The sequence below is a fragment of the Xylocopa sonorina genome, unplaced genomic scaffold, assembly GCF_050948175.1.
Source record: "Xylocopa sonorina isolate GNS202 unplaced genomic scaffold, iyXylSono1_principal scaffold0094, whole genome shotgun sequence".
NCBI classification, from domain to species: Eukaryota; Metazoa; Arthropoda; class Insecta; order Hymenoptera; family Apidae; genus Xylocopa; species Xylocopa sonorina.
The window spans coordinates 49,190-56,216 of NW_027490165.1; positions in this window are offsets into that span (position 1 = coordinate 49,190).

The following is a 7,027-nucleotide window of genomic DNA, read 5'->3' on the forward strand; positions in this document are numbered from 1 at the left end:
CAAATGAATGTAAATGCGACACTTCCTTGCTAGGAAATAGCGTCTGCAGATGTCTGGGTATCGTAGCAATAGAGTTCTAATGCTTCTTAAAACGCGATATCGCATCTCATTTCTATGTTTCATGGTAAAATGTAATATGATTTGCGAAGTGGTATGTATTCCTCCTCTACACTTCAAATGAATGTAAGTGCGACACTTCCTTGCAAGGAAATAGCGTTTGCAAATGTCTACCCATCGTAGCAATAGTGTTCTAATGCTTCTTAAAACGCGATATCGCATCTCATTTCTATGTTTCATGGTAAGATATAATATGATTGGCGAAGTGTCATGTATTCCTCGTCTACACTTCAAATGAATGTAAATGCGACACTTCCTTGCAAGGAAATAGCGTTTCCAGATGTCTACCTATCGTAGCAATAGAGTTCTAATGCTTCTTAAAACGCGATATCGCATCTCATTTCTATGTTTCATGGTAAGATATAATATGATTTGCGAAGTGTTATATATTCCTCGTCTACACTTCAAATGAATGTAAATGCGACACTTCCTTGCAAGGAAGTAGCGTTTGCAGATGTCTTCGTATCGAAGCAATAGAGTTCAAATGCTTCTTAAAACGAGATATTGCATCTCATATCTATGTTTCATGATAAGATATAATAATCTTTGCGAAGTGTTATGCATTTCTCATCTACGATTCAAATGAAAGTAAATGCGAAACTTCCGTGCAAAGAAATAGCGTTTGCAGATGTCTACGTATCGTAGCAATAGAGTTCATATGATTCTTAAAACGCGATATCGCATCTCATTTCTATGTTTCATGGTAAGATATAATATGATTTGCGAAGTGTCATGTATTCCTCGTCTACGATTCAAATGAAAGTAAATGCGACACTTCCTTGCAAGGAAATAACGATTGCAGATGTCTACGTATCGTAGCAATAGAGTTCATATAATTCTGAAAACGCGATATCGCATCTCATTTCTATGTTTCATGGTAAGATGTAATATGATTTGCGAAGTGTCATGTATTCCTCGACTACACTGCAAATGAATGTGAATTCGATACTTCCTCGCTAGGAAATAGCGTTTGCAGATGTCTACGTATCGTAGCAATAGCTTTCTAATGCTTCTTAATACACGATATCGCATCTCATTTCTATGTTTCATGGTAAGATATAATATGATTTGCGAAGTGTCATGTATTCCTCGTCTACACTTCAAATGAATGTGAATGCGATATTTCCTCGCTAGGAAATAGCGTTTGCAGATGTCTACGTATCGTAGCAATAGCTTTCTAATGCTTCTTAAAACGCGATATCGCATCTCATTTCTATGTTTCATGGTAAGATATAATATGATTTGCGAAGTGTCATGTATTCCTCGTCTACACTTCAAATGAATGTAAATGCGACACTTCCTTGCTAGGAAATAGCGTCTGCAGATGTCTGGGTATCGTAGCAATAGAGTTCTAATGCTTCTTAAAACGCGATATCGCATCTCATTTCTATGTTTCATGGTAAAATGTAATATGATTTGCGAAGTGGTATGTATTCCTCCTCTACACTTCAAATGAATGTAAGTGCGACACTTCCTTGCAAGGAAATAGCGTTTGCAAATGTCTACCTATCGTAGCAATAGTGTTCTAATGCTTCTTAAAACGCGATATCGCATCTCATTTCTATGTTTCATGGTAAGATATAATATGATTGGCGAAGTGTCATGTATTCCTCGTCTACACTTCAAATGAATGTAAATGCGACACTTCCTTGCAAGGAAATAGCGTTTCCAGATGTCTACGTATCGTAGCAATAGAGTTCATATGATTCTTAAAACGCGATATCGCATCTCATTTCTATGTTTCATGGTAAGATATAACATGATTTGCGAAGTGTTATGTCTTCCTCGTCTACACTTCAAATGAATGTGAATGCGATACTTCCTCGTTAGGAAATAGCGTTTGCAGATGTCTACGTATCGTAGCAATAGCTTTCTAATGCTTCTTAAAACGCGATATCGCATCTCATTTCTAAGTTTCATGGTAAGATATAATATGATTTGCGAAGTGTCATGTATTCCTCGTCTACACTTCAAATGAATGTAAATGCGACACTTCCTTGCTAGGAAATAGCGTCTGCAGATGTCTAGGTATCGTAGCAATAGAGTTCTAATGCTCCTTAAAACGCAATATTGCATCTCATTTCTATGTTTCATGGTATGATGTAATATGATTTGCGAAGTGTTATGTATTCCTCCTCTACACTTCAAATGAATGTAAATGCGACACTTCCTTGCCAGGAAATAGCGTTTGCAAATGTCTACCTATCGTAGCAATAGTGTTCTAATACTTCTTAAAACGAGATATTGCATCTCATATCTATGTTTCATGATAAGATATAATATTCATTGCGAAGTGTTATGCATTCCTCGTCTACGATTCAAATGTATGTAAATGCGACACTTCCTTGCAAGGAAATAGCGTTTGCAGATGTCTACGTATCGTAGTAATAGAGTTCTTATGATTCTTAAAACGCGATATCGCATCTCATTTCTACGCTTCGTGGTAAGATATAATATGATTTGCGATGTGTCATGTATTCTTCGTCTACACTTCAAATGAATGTAAATGTGACACTTCCTTGCAAGGAAATAGCGTTTGCAGATCTCTACGTATCGTAGCAATAGAGTTCTTATGATTCTTAAAACGCGATATCGCATCTCATTTCTATGTTTCATGGTAAGATATAATATGATTTGCGAAGTGTCATGTTTTCCTCGTCTGCACTTCAAATGAATGTAAATGCGACACTTCCTTGCAAGGAAATAACGTTCGCAGATGTCAACGTATCGTAGCAATAGAGTTCATATGATTCTTAAAACGCGATATCGCATCTCATTTCTATGTTTCATGGTAAGATATAACATGATTTGCGAAGTGTCATGTATTCCTCGACTACACTGCAAATGAATGTGAATTCGATACTTCCTCGCTAGGAAATAGCGTTTGCAGATGTCTACGTATCGTAGCAATAGCTTTCTAATGCTTCTTAATACACGATATCGCATCTCATTTCTATGTTTCATGGTAAGATATAATATGATTTGCGAAGTGTCATGTATTCCTCGTCTACACTTCAAATGAATGTGAATGCGATATTTCCTCGCTAGGAAATAGCGTTTGCAGATGTCTACGTATCGTAGCAATAGCTTTCTAATGCTTCTTAAAACGCGATATCGCATCTCATTTCTATGTTTCATGGTAAGATATAATATGATTTGCGAAGTGTCATGTATTCCTCGTCTACACTTCAAATGAATGTAAATGCGACACTTCCTTGCTAGGAAATAGCGTCTGCAGATGTCAGGGTATCGTAGCAATAGAGTTCTAATGCTTCTTAAAACGCGATATCGCATCTCATTTCTATGTTTCATGGTAAAATGTAATATGATTTGCGAAGTGGTATGTATTCCTCCTCTACACTTCAAATGAATGTAAGTGCGACACTTCCTTGCAAGGAAATAGCGTTTGCAAATGTCTACCTATCGTAGCAATAGTGTTCTAATGCTTCTTAAAACGCGATATCGCATCTCAGTTCTATGTTTCATGGTAAGATATAATATGATTGGCGAAGTGTCATGTATTCCTCGTCTACACTTCAAATGAATGTAAATGCGACACTTCCTTGCAAGGAAATAGCGTTTCCAGATGTCTACCTATCGTAGCAATAGAGTTCTAATGCTTCTTAAAACGCGATATCGCATCTCATTTCTATGTTTCATGGTAAGATATAATATGATTTGCGAAGTGTTATATATTCCTCGTCTACACTTCAAATGAATGTAAATGCGACACTTCCTTGCAAGGAAGTAGCGTTTGCAGATGTCTTCGTATCGAAGCAATAGAGTTCAAATGCTTCTTAAAACGAGATATTGCATCTCATATCTATGTTTCATGATAAGATATAATAATCTTTGCGAAGTGTTATGCATTTCTCATCTACGATTCAAATGAAAGTAAATGCGAAACTTCCGTGCAAAGAAATAGCGTTTGCAGATGTCTACGTATCGTAGCAATAGAGTTCATATGATTCTTAAAACGCGATATCGCATCTCATTTCTATGTTTCATGGTAAGATATAACATGATTTGCGAAGTGTTATGTCTTCCTCGTCTACACTTCAAATGAATGTGAATGCGATACTTCCTCGTTAGGAAATAGCGTTTGCAGATGTCTACGTATCGTAGCAATAGCTTTCTAATGCTTCTTAAAACGCGATATCGCATCTCATTTCTAAGTTTCATGGTAAGATATAATATGATTTGCGAAGTGTCATGTATTCCTCGTCTACACTTCAAATGAATGTAAATGCGACACTTCCTTGCTAGGAAATAGCGTCTGCAGATGTCTAGGTATCGTAGCAATAGAGTTCTAATGCTCCTTAAAACGCAATATTGCATCTCATTTCTATGTTTCATGGTATGATGTAATATGATTTGCGAAGTGTTATGTATTCCTCCTCTACACTTCAAATGAATGTAAATGCGACACTTCCTTGCCAGGAAATAGCGTTTGCAAATGTCTACCTATCGTAGCAATAGTGTTCTAATACTTCTTAAAACGAGATATTGCATCTCATATCTATGTTTCATGATAAGATATAATATTCATTGCGAAGTGTTATGCATTCCTCGTCTACGATTCAAATGTATGTAAATGCGACACTTCCTTGCAAGGAAATAGCGTTTGCAGATGTCTACGTATCGTAGTAATAGAGTTCTTATGATTCTTAAAACGCGATATCGCATCTCATTTCTATGTTTCATGGTAAGTTATAATATGATTTGCGAAGTGACATGTATACCTCGTCTACACTGCAAATGAATGTGAATTCGATACTTCCTCGCTAGGAAATAGCGTTTGCAGATGTCTACGTATCGTAGCAATAGCTTTCTAATGCTTCTTAAAACACGATATCGCATCTCATTTCTATGTTTCATGGTAAGATATAATATGATTTGCGAAGTGTCATGTATTCCTCGTCTACAATTCAAATGAATGTAAATGCGACACTTCCTTGTTAGGAAATAGCGTCTGCAGATGTCTAGGTATCGTAGCAATAGAGTTCTAATGCTTCTTAAAACGCGATATCGCATCTCATTTCTACGTTTCGTGGTAAGATATAATATGATTTGCGATGTGTCATGTATTCTTCGTCTACACTTCAAATGAATGTAAATGTGACACTTCCTTGCAAGGAAATAGCGTTTGCAGATATCTACGTATCGTAGCAATAGAGTTCTTATGATTCTTAAAACGCGATATCGCATCTCATTTCTATGTTTCATGGTAAGATATAATATGATTTGCGAAGTGTCATGTTTTCCTCGTCTGCACTTCAAATGAATGTAAATGCGACACTTCCTTGCAAGGAAATAACGTTCGCAGATGTCAACGTATCGTAGCAATAGAGTTCATATGATTCTTAAAACGCGATATCGCATCTCATTTCTATGTTTCATGGTAAGATATAACATGATTTGCGAAGTGTTATGTCTTCCTCGTCTACAATTCAAATGAATGTGAATGCGATACTTCCTCGCTAGGAAATAGCGTTTGCAGATGTCTACGTATCGTAGCAATAGATTTCTAATGCTTCTTAAAGCGCGATATCGCATCTCATTTCTATGTTTCATGGTAAGATATAATATGATTTGCAAAGTGTTATATATTCCTCGTCTACACTTCAAATGAATGTAAATGCGACACTTTCTTGCTTGGAAATAGCGTCTGCAGATGTCTAGGCATCGTAGCGATAGTGTTCTAATGCTTCTTAAAACCCGATATCGCATCTCATTTCTATGTTTCATGGTAAGATATAATATGATTTGCGAAGTGTTATGTATTCCTCGTCTACACTTCAAGTGAATGTGAATGCGACACTTCCATGCAAGGAAATAGCGTTTGCAGATGTTTACGTATCGTAGCAATAGAGTTCTTATGATTCTTAAAACGCGATATCGCATCTCATTTCTATATTTCATGGTAAGATATAATAAGATTTGCGAAGTGTCATGTATTCCTCGTCTAAACTTCAAATGAATGTGAATACGACACTTCCTCGCTAGGAAATGCCGTTTGCAGATGTCTACGTATCGTAGCAATAGAGTTCATATGATTCTTAAAACGCGATATCGCATCTCATTTCTATGTTTCATGGTAAGATATAATATGATTTGCGAAGTGTTATGTATTCCTCGTCTACACTTCAAATAAATGTGAATGCGACACTTCCTCGCTAGGAAATAGCGTTTGCTGATGTCTACATATCGTAGCAATAGATTTCTAATGCTTCTTAAAACGCGATATCGCATCTCATTTCTATGTTTCGTGGTAAGATATAACATGATTTGCGACGTGTTACGTATTCCTCGTCTACACTTCAAGTGAATGTAAAGGCGACACTTCCTAGCAAGGGAATAGCGTTTGCAGATGTCTACGTATCGTGGCAATAGATTTCTAATGTTTCTTAATACGCGATATCGCATCTCATTTCTATGTTTCATGGTAAGATATAACATGATTTGCGAAGTGTCATGTATTCCTCGTCTACACTTCAAATGAATGTAAATGCGACAATTGCTTGCAAGGAAATAGCGTCTGCAGATGTCTACGTATCGTAGCAATAGAGTTCTAATGCTTCTTAAAACGCGATATCTCATCTCATTTCTATGTTTCATGGTAAGATGTAATATGATTTGCGAAGTGTAATGTATTCCTCGTCTACACTTCAAATGAATGTAAATGCGACACTTCCTTGCTAGGAAATAGCGTCTGCAGATGTCAGGGTATCGTAGCAATAGAGTTCTAATGCTTCTTAAAACGCGATATCGCATCTCATTTCTATGTTTCATGGTAAAATGTAATATGATTTGCGAAGTGGTATGTATTCCTCCTCTACACTTCAAATGAATGTAAGTGCGACACTTCCTTGCAAGGAAATAGCGTTTGCAAATGTCTACCTATCGTAGC